This window comes from Ricinus communis, chromosome 5 (genome assembly GCF_019578655.1).
Source record: "Ricinus communis isolate WT05 ecotype wild-type chromosome 5, ASM1957865v1, whole genome shotgun sequence".
NCBI lineage: Eukaryota > Viridiplantae > Streptophyta > Magnoliopsida > Malpighiales > Euphorbiaceae > Ricinus > Ricinus communis.
The window spans coordinates 16,432,383-16,440,211 of NC_063260.1; the positions used below are offsets into that span (position 1 = coordinate 16,432,383).

A 7,829-nucleotide genomic window follows, 5' to 3' on the forward strand; every position below is an offset into this window, starting at 1 on the left:
GCATCTCCTCAAAATCAAACTTACTAAAAACAGACTGAAATATCTAACGCAAATGACTACATAAAATAAAATAAAAATGTCCAAAAATTCGGAAAGCAAAATAGATTCGGAATGCCTCCGAAGGCGCTTCTTTGTTTGAGTCGTCTACTGGACTCGGATCAGCATTCCTGCATCGCGGGCAAATTAAGAAGGTAGGCTCAATGTAAGTTGGGGCTCGAGGCATATAAGCGCAATGAAAAGGTCCGATGTGTGCAGTAGATGACTAAGGAGGTGCTCTCTGGACCGATTTGGGATGTCCATTCATCCACTCCGAATTCCGGCTAAGTGATCTGTCAAAAACAAACTTGCAACTACCCTTCTCAGGTCTATCACGGCCTGAAAGTCTCATATTGATACAAGTTATTTTTTTCAGATGAATAACACATACTAGTAGGGGAAGAAACATGTATAGCATCATCCATTTGTACATCTTGTGGTTGTGTATTACATCCAAGATCAATTCCATTAATACAACAAATGGCATGAACATGGTTGGTGGAAGAACTATCAAATGAGGGTAAACTAAAAGTGACACAGTCGTCCCCTACATTAAGTTCTAACTTCCCCTCAAATACGTCTATTTTAGCTCTAGCTGTGGCAAGGAAAGGTCTCCCCAAAATTAATGGTACACTATGCTTATTGTCCATATCCAAAACCACAAAGTCCACAGGGAATATGAACTTATCTACCTTAACTAGCATATTTTCCACAATTCCCCTAGGAAGCTTAATAGAACAGTCAGCTAATTGAATGCACATCCTAGTGGATTTTGCCTCCCCCAAACCTAGCTTATTGAACAAACTAGTGGGCATGACATTTATGCTAGCCCCCAAATCAGCTAATGCATCATCAACACATAAATTACCTAAAGTGCAGGGAATAGTGAAACTCCCTGGATCGTGACGTTTCTCTGGCAACTTGCTTTGAAACACCGCTGAGCACTCCTCATTAAGCTGAACATAGGCGACCTCCTCTAACTTCCTTTTTCTGCTAAGTATGTCCTTTAAGAACTTAGCATACTTCGGCATCTGCTCCAATGCATCAATAAAAGGCAAGTTAATATGCAGTTGTCTAAAAATATCTAAAAACTTAACGAGCGCTCTTTCGCCTCTGCTTGTTTAGCTCTAGCAGGATAAGGAATCTTAGGTTGATATTCCCATTTGGAATTGATTTCACCTTTGTCCCTCAGGTTCCCTAACCTTACCGCTTGCCTTAACTGCACATCAATAGTGGGCGTCATCAAAAGCGAGGCTTAGAAGGAGCTCGAAACTAACTTACACTGAATGCAAAGTGATGGCGTTCACGTGCTCCCTCGGGTTAGACTCAGTGGTGCTCGGAGAGCTCCTTCGCCTTCGGACAACATCTTAGAGATTTGGCCAATCTGGGTCTCCAAGTTCGAATCGAGGCCTGCTTTGGTTCCTAAGTGCACTATCGGTTCTGGAACCTCATCTCCGTAGACGTCACAAACTTCATCATAAGCTCCTCTAAATTTGACTTCTTTTCTAGTAGAGGAGGAGCTTGTGCAAGCCCAGTGAATGTTGTTGCCGATGAAGTCTCTGAAAACCAGTGGACCACAGGCGTTATTGTTCCTCCAAACTGAAGTTGGGATGATTACGCCACCAGGGTTGTATGTATTCTTTGTAAGGATCGTTCTGCCTTGGGGCATTCCCATATAATCAACTGCTCAACATCGGAAGACATAGCGAATTAGATGGAAAAGTAGTAGAGGATGAAGCGAACATACCTCCGTGATGCAGTTTACCTTTGTAATGCGGGCCACCACAAAACTTCATGACTAACGTTGCATGAACCGGCATCGGAGTTGGTCAATCTTCTTGGCTAGAAGCTCCACTTGGTACGCCAAGGCTGAGAGTCCACTTGGTTGACCAATCCCTGTCTTCCTAGTCGGCTCCTAGAGGATTGCCACTGATAGTTGTTCATGGCCATTTCCTCTATCAGGTTCTGAGCCTGCTTGGGCGTCTTACTATTTAGCGCCCCACCTGCTGCAGCATCCACCATCTACCTCGTTGCAAGGTTCAACCCGCTGTAGAAGGTCTGAACCTGCATCCACACTGGCAATCCGTGATGTGGGCAGCATCTCAAAAGATCTTTAAATCTCTCCCATGCATCGTACATGCTTTCATCATCAAACTGCACAAAGGAAGATATGTCATTTCTAAGTTTAGCAGTTTTAGCGGAAGGAAAATACTTATATAAAATTTTTTTGGCCAACGCCTTCCAGGTAGTGATCGTCTGTTGTGGAAGAGATTGCAGCCATCTCTTTGCTCTGTCCCTCAAGGAAAATGGAAACAATCTCAGCCTAATGGCATCATCGGTTGTTCCATTTATCTTGAATGTGTCACAAATCTCCAAAAAGTTGGAGATATGTGCATTGGGATCCTCGCTGGGCAATCCTCCAAACTGCGCTTTGTTGGATCATCCGGATAACATTGGCCTTTATCTCAAAATTGTTGGCCGCTGATACGACTATACTCGTTTTCGTCCCATCTAAAGATGGTCGAGCAAACTCGTACATCGTCCTCTGATCGTCATTGGCCTGGGGGTCATGGTTTTCCATCGTGTCTAGTCTATCCACAGGTACCTCAACCTCAATCTCCACCTCTTCTAATTGCAACCTCTTCCTTAAGAATCTGAGGGATCATTCTGGATCAGATAGAGGCTCTATAAGATTCGAGTTTGAGCTCCTAGTCATAAACTACCTGAAACCGAAAGTCCACACAACCACCAATCAACAAAAACAATATAATAATAATAATAAATAATAAAAAATAAAAAAATAAATAATAAATAAAGAATAAATGAATAAACAAATAATGACTAAATTAACACAAAAACAATTCACTCTAGTTCACCGTTACTGTGTCCCCGGCAACGGTGCCAAAAACTTGATGGGCTCTTTATGCAACCTACACCTAAGGCAGTGAACCTACCAATGCAGCCTAGCACTAGTAAGTATCAAGGTCGTATCCCTGGAGATCGGGTGAACCTAGAGTTACTACTGTTGCTATGTTATCTAGTCTGAAATAAGGTGTGGAAGTTCTAACGTACCAACTAATGGTTATGAGTGCAAATAAGTAAATAAAGAACAGTGGACAATCAAAAGACAATTACAAAGAAAGAAACAAACCCAAAAGGGAGCCTAAGTGATGGAATTCTAAAGATGGATTTTATGGATTGCCGATCTTGCTTACCCGTGCCTAAATTCTGAATTGAATCCCGGTTCCTCTCTCGAGCTTACTGGATTCCTAAACCTGCACTAACCTAATGGAATCTCTTCCTATCGGATTACTACAGATTAGCATTAAGTATGATTTAAAACTATTAAGAGTTATTAATTCTTAATCCGGCGAGTAAATCAACCTTATCTCTAAGTGTTAACTACCAGTCCTTACTATTCAATGTCCAGTTGTAACAAGCATTTCTCAATGTCAAGAAACAGCCTAATAAACAATTAATTCAACGTCTCAAATTAACTGAATCAAACTTTTATTACTAAATAGCAAGAAGATTACAAGAATGACAATTATAAAACTAACAATTAAGCATAATCCATCAACAAAGGTGAACCCCAATGGGTTCAAAAGATCTAGCTACTCATGTTCATGGTTAAAGCAATTAGGGAACAAAATAAGGAAAAGAAAATTAAAGGCATGTACACCCTTCTCTTTCAAGCCGAATGAAAAACCCTAAATTTGCAAATTTAAAATCTCAAACCCTAGTTGCCTCTTGAATGCTCCCAAAGTTTGTCTTGATCTTCAATTCGATGTTGGAACAAGTGAAATCCCTCCTTCAATTGATGAATTTGATCTCTCAAGGTCTACAATTGAGGTATAGGAAACAATTGATTAAGTTTGTGTCTTGGAATTGAGTCCAAAATTTGTCTCCTCTCCAAAAGAACTCAAAATTGCCTATATAGTTGATTCAGCATGGCCGAGTCCAGTCATTATGATTCGTACAGTAGGAGTCCAGTGCGATGATTCAACACGGTCAAGCGTCTTGAATCATGGAGTCTGTTGTACGACTCCTTCCAAGCCGTGCCGGTGTTGAGCCACCAGGCCGTCTTTGGAGGCCGTGGCGGCTTCTGAAGTCGTCTTTGAAATGGCACAATTGGGGATAGCCTCTTGGTAATTCAGCACGGCCGGAGTCCAGGCCATGCTCAACCCTCGGGGTGCTAGTTCTCACCCAATTTGATGGATTTTGGTCCATAATCACACGTATTTCCCTCGATTATTGATGGTGTCCTTCGAAAATGACCTGAAACGAGAAAGGAAACAAAAGACAGGTGATTCTAGCATAAAACGGGATAATCATGCATAAAAATATAAACAATCAAGCATGAAAACATGTGTAGTATGATGCTTATCAATCATGGACGGGTAATAAGATTTTATGAGTTCGCCCTAGTCGAGCATGGCTCTCTGGGCTGATTTGAGTAAATTGTGGTAATAAGATTATTATGAGTGTTGCCCTGGTCGAGCATGGCTCTCTGGGCTGATTTGAGTGAGATGCCGGAGTAAAGGACCCTGGTCGAGCTTCGCTCTCTGGGCACCGGCTTATTTGAATATTAAGTGACCGGACTGGAGTTAAGAACCCTGGTCGAGCTTCGCTCTCTGGGCGCCAGTCCTATTGGAATGAGATGCCGGAGTAAAGGTCCCTAGTCGAGTATTGCTCTCTAGGCGCCGGCTTATTTGGATACTTAAGTTACTAGACTGGAGGTAAGGTTCTTAGTCAAGCATTGCTCTCTGGGCGCCAGTCTTATTGGATCAAGAGAACAAAAAGGCTACTAGAATTTGGGGATTAGGGTTCTACTGAGCCACTCGTCCCGTAAAAGTAAAGAAAAAATATTTTATTTATTTATTTATTTGATATGATCATAATATGAGTTGTATTTACGTGCATGGTTTGATATATTGATTCGAATAATTAATATTGTCTGTGAAGACTGCAATAGTCTCTAGATTATTTGATTTTAACTCACTCTCGAGACTGACAGTCTCAATTTACTTTTTTTCAGATGCGTGACTGTTAGTCTTCCCACGACTCTTATTCAGTAACCCGACTCCTTTATCATCGGGTGATGTATTTGATTTGGTATGTAAATTGGTAAATCTTAGATTCTCCACAATAGTAATAGTAGAGGTATAAATTTTCTGAGTTTCGGGTCTCGCCTAATTTTTCTGGCAGACCGAATTAATTGTAAATTTAATGGTTACGAAATTGTGGAATCAGTAGTATTAATTGAGATGAGATTTGATTGAGTTAGTGAGTGTCAGGCTTACTATGGGATTCGGTGGCCTTACGCCTACCCATTCCCTGGTGCCGGTCACGGGCCCACGAATGGGTCGTGACAATTTTTGTTTAATGTAAGTTTATTTTAAGTTAATTTATGTCTTCTTGCCTTAAAAATAAGTCCAATTACATGTTTTATTGTGTTTTGTACATGTATTAATCAATTTTCTTGCATTTTGTGTATGGATCTCGGATACATAGGAGTTTGGAGCATCGAACCATTGAACCCAGCCTAGGAAGTACCCTAGAGTTGATTAGCTCTATGAAAAATCAATCGGTTGTATGTAAAGCCAATCGGCTCGATGACACAGCCAATCGGTTGTTCATCCGATAATCGCTCGTTTTTACTAATTTTTGAGGACGTTCACCCATTTTCGTATATTTTCATTTATTTTTGAGTTAATTAGTTGTAGGAGGATTGTAATAGCTTAGTTTGCTTTCTTTTATTTTTGCTTTATGTTTTATGATCTGTAATTTGATGGACAAATTCCTGCTTATGTGATTTATAACTAAAACGGCATATATAGACCTAGGGCTTTTATTGGACTTTGGCATGTAATTTGTAGCTATTAGGTTAAAAGGATGGTAAATTGGGCCTAAATTATAAAATTCAATTAGACTTAGGTGGGCTTTGACATACTTAATTAAATGAACTAACCCACTTAAACTTTAGGGAAATGTAAACAAATCTTGGAATGTAAAATGTAGCCTATTTAGAATTCATACTGAGTAATTGGAACATGACTTTTAATTGTGCTATAGTAAGCGGGCCTCTTTTGCATAACTTAATAGCTAATTAGGTTAATCAAATAAATGGAGAATCGGGCTAAGCTTAATAAAATGGGCTAGAATTAGGTGGACCTAATATGTTGCATTATTTAATATATAGAATATTACTATGTTGCGTTTATAGGGAATAAGTTATTAATTAATAAAATTGAAATTGGGGATATACAAATAAGAAAGTTGGCTTTTCGGATCCATCTCTAAATGTAGCAATGCTTCCTTATGGAATCTACTACGTCACTCAATTAGAAGAAATGTCTAAGTGATTTACCTCGCTGGCGATTCCCTTTTTCTATGCTAGTCTTCGTGACTAGTTAGCATATTTTCGATTAGATTGAAAAAGCCTTGCAGTGCCATAGTCGCTATAGACATTTGGGTGCGCACCCAAAACCGTCGTCTACACAAATCATTTACAACAATCCTTCCTACACATTTGGGTAGTCAAAATGCATTGCTAGATGTCAATCTTGATCTATAAAATATGAATTAAGTTAACAAGAGAATTAGTAATGAATTAAAAGAGTTTAATTCATAATTCATAATTCATTATCAACATGTTAGGAACCTTTTGTGTCACACAAAAATAAGCTTAAAATTGAGACTAAAGTGAGGCTTAAGATTTGGCTTAAGCTTATATACATTGGCCTAATTAAATATTAATTAGATTAAAACATATTGGGCTATGGTATTCGGCTATAAGGGCCTTATTTCTATACTCATGTATTAATTAAGTTAAATTAATCCAATAAGTCCAACTAAGGCTCAATTTAAGAGTAAGTAAGGCCTTATTAGGAATACTTGTTATTAAGGGACTAGGTTAAATCCCATGTATATATAAAGAACATGATGGGCAGCTAGGTCAAGGTTGTTGAAATTCAACCTATCTAGGAACTAGCATTCGCTCCTGATCATCTTTCTCTCTCTCCAGTGAAAGATTATTAATAAGAAATTCAAACTTTGAAGCTTGTGTGGATTACTATTAGTAGTTGGTCATTTGAGTTGCTTTGGTGCCCATATCAACCTTGTCAAGATCAACAAACAAGAAATTAAAGTGATCATATCATGGCTGACATACCCATTATAAGAATCTCTCTCTATTTGCTTGTGTTTGTGAGTTATGATTATCTTAATCAATGAAATCCATCTTAGAAATTGAAAAAAAATTCGTAAGTTGCTTTCGTCGCCTATTTGATGTTTTCATATCAATTCCTAACACATACATCGTTAATTTCTATTGAATTTTAATCTTTTAAGAATGTGGGGTGGATCACAGGATATATTAAATAAACGAATTTTCATGAAATTGGAATGCCGAGGAAAAATTATAATACATATCGGATAATATAATTTAATATGAAAAATGAGATAAAATAAATTGCCTAGTTCTAATATAAACTGGTAGAAGGAAGCCTCCAGAAATGTTCAATGTGATTATGAAGAAAGCACAGTTAACAATGCAAAGAGAATCATCAAAAATCATAGTGAGGATGATAAGGATATACATCGTTAGGGCAAAGACTTACATGCTTACCTTAAAGCTGTCTCGTCTTATTTTTTAATACGCATGCTCTTGATTGATCTTTTGATGCCTTGAAGACATGTCTTCTCTCGATATAGACGTACATGCTTACCTCAAGATATCAGTCTATACCTTTTAAAATGCAAGCCTTTAAGGTTCAGTTTTTAGATAGTAG

General features: G+C 38.5%; 1 non-coding gene across 1 annotated transcript; it reads left to right on the forward strand.

Annotated features, from left to right (window-relative positions):
• Positions 1-2,116: 2,116 nt before the first annotated feature.
• On the forward strand, positions 2,117-2,223 carry LOC112534505. Its single transcript, XR_003078795.2, has one exon. It is a non-coding gene; the product is annotated as a small nucleolar RNA R71 (small nucleolar RNA).
• Positions 2,224-7,829: the final 5,606 nt, after the last annotated feature.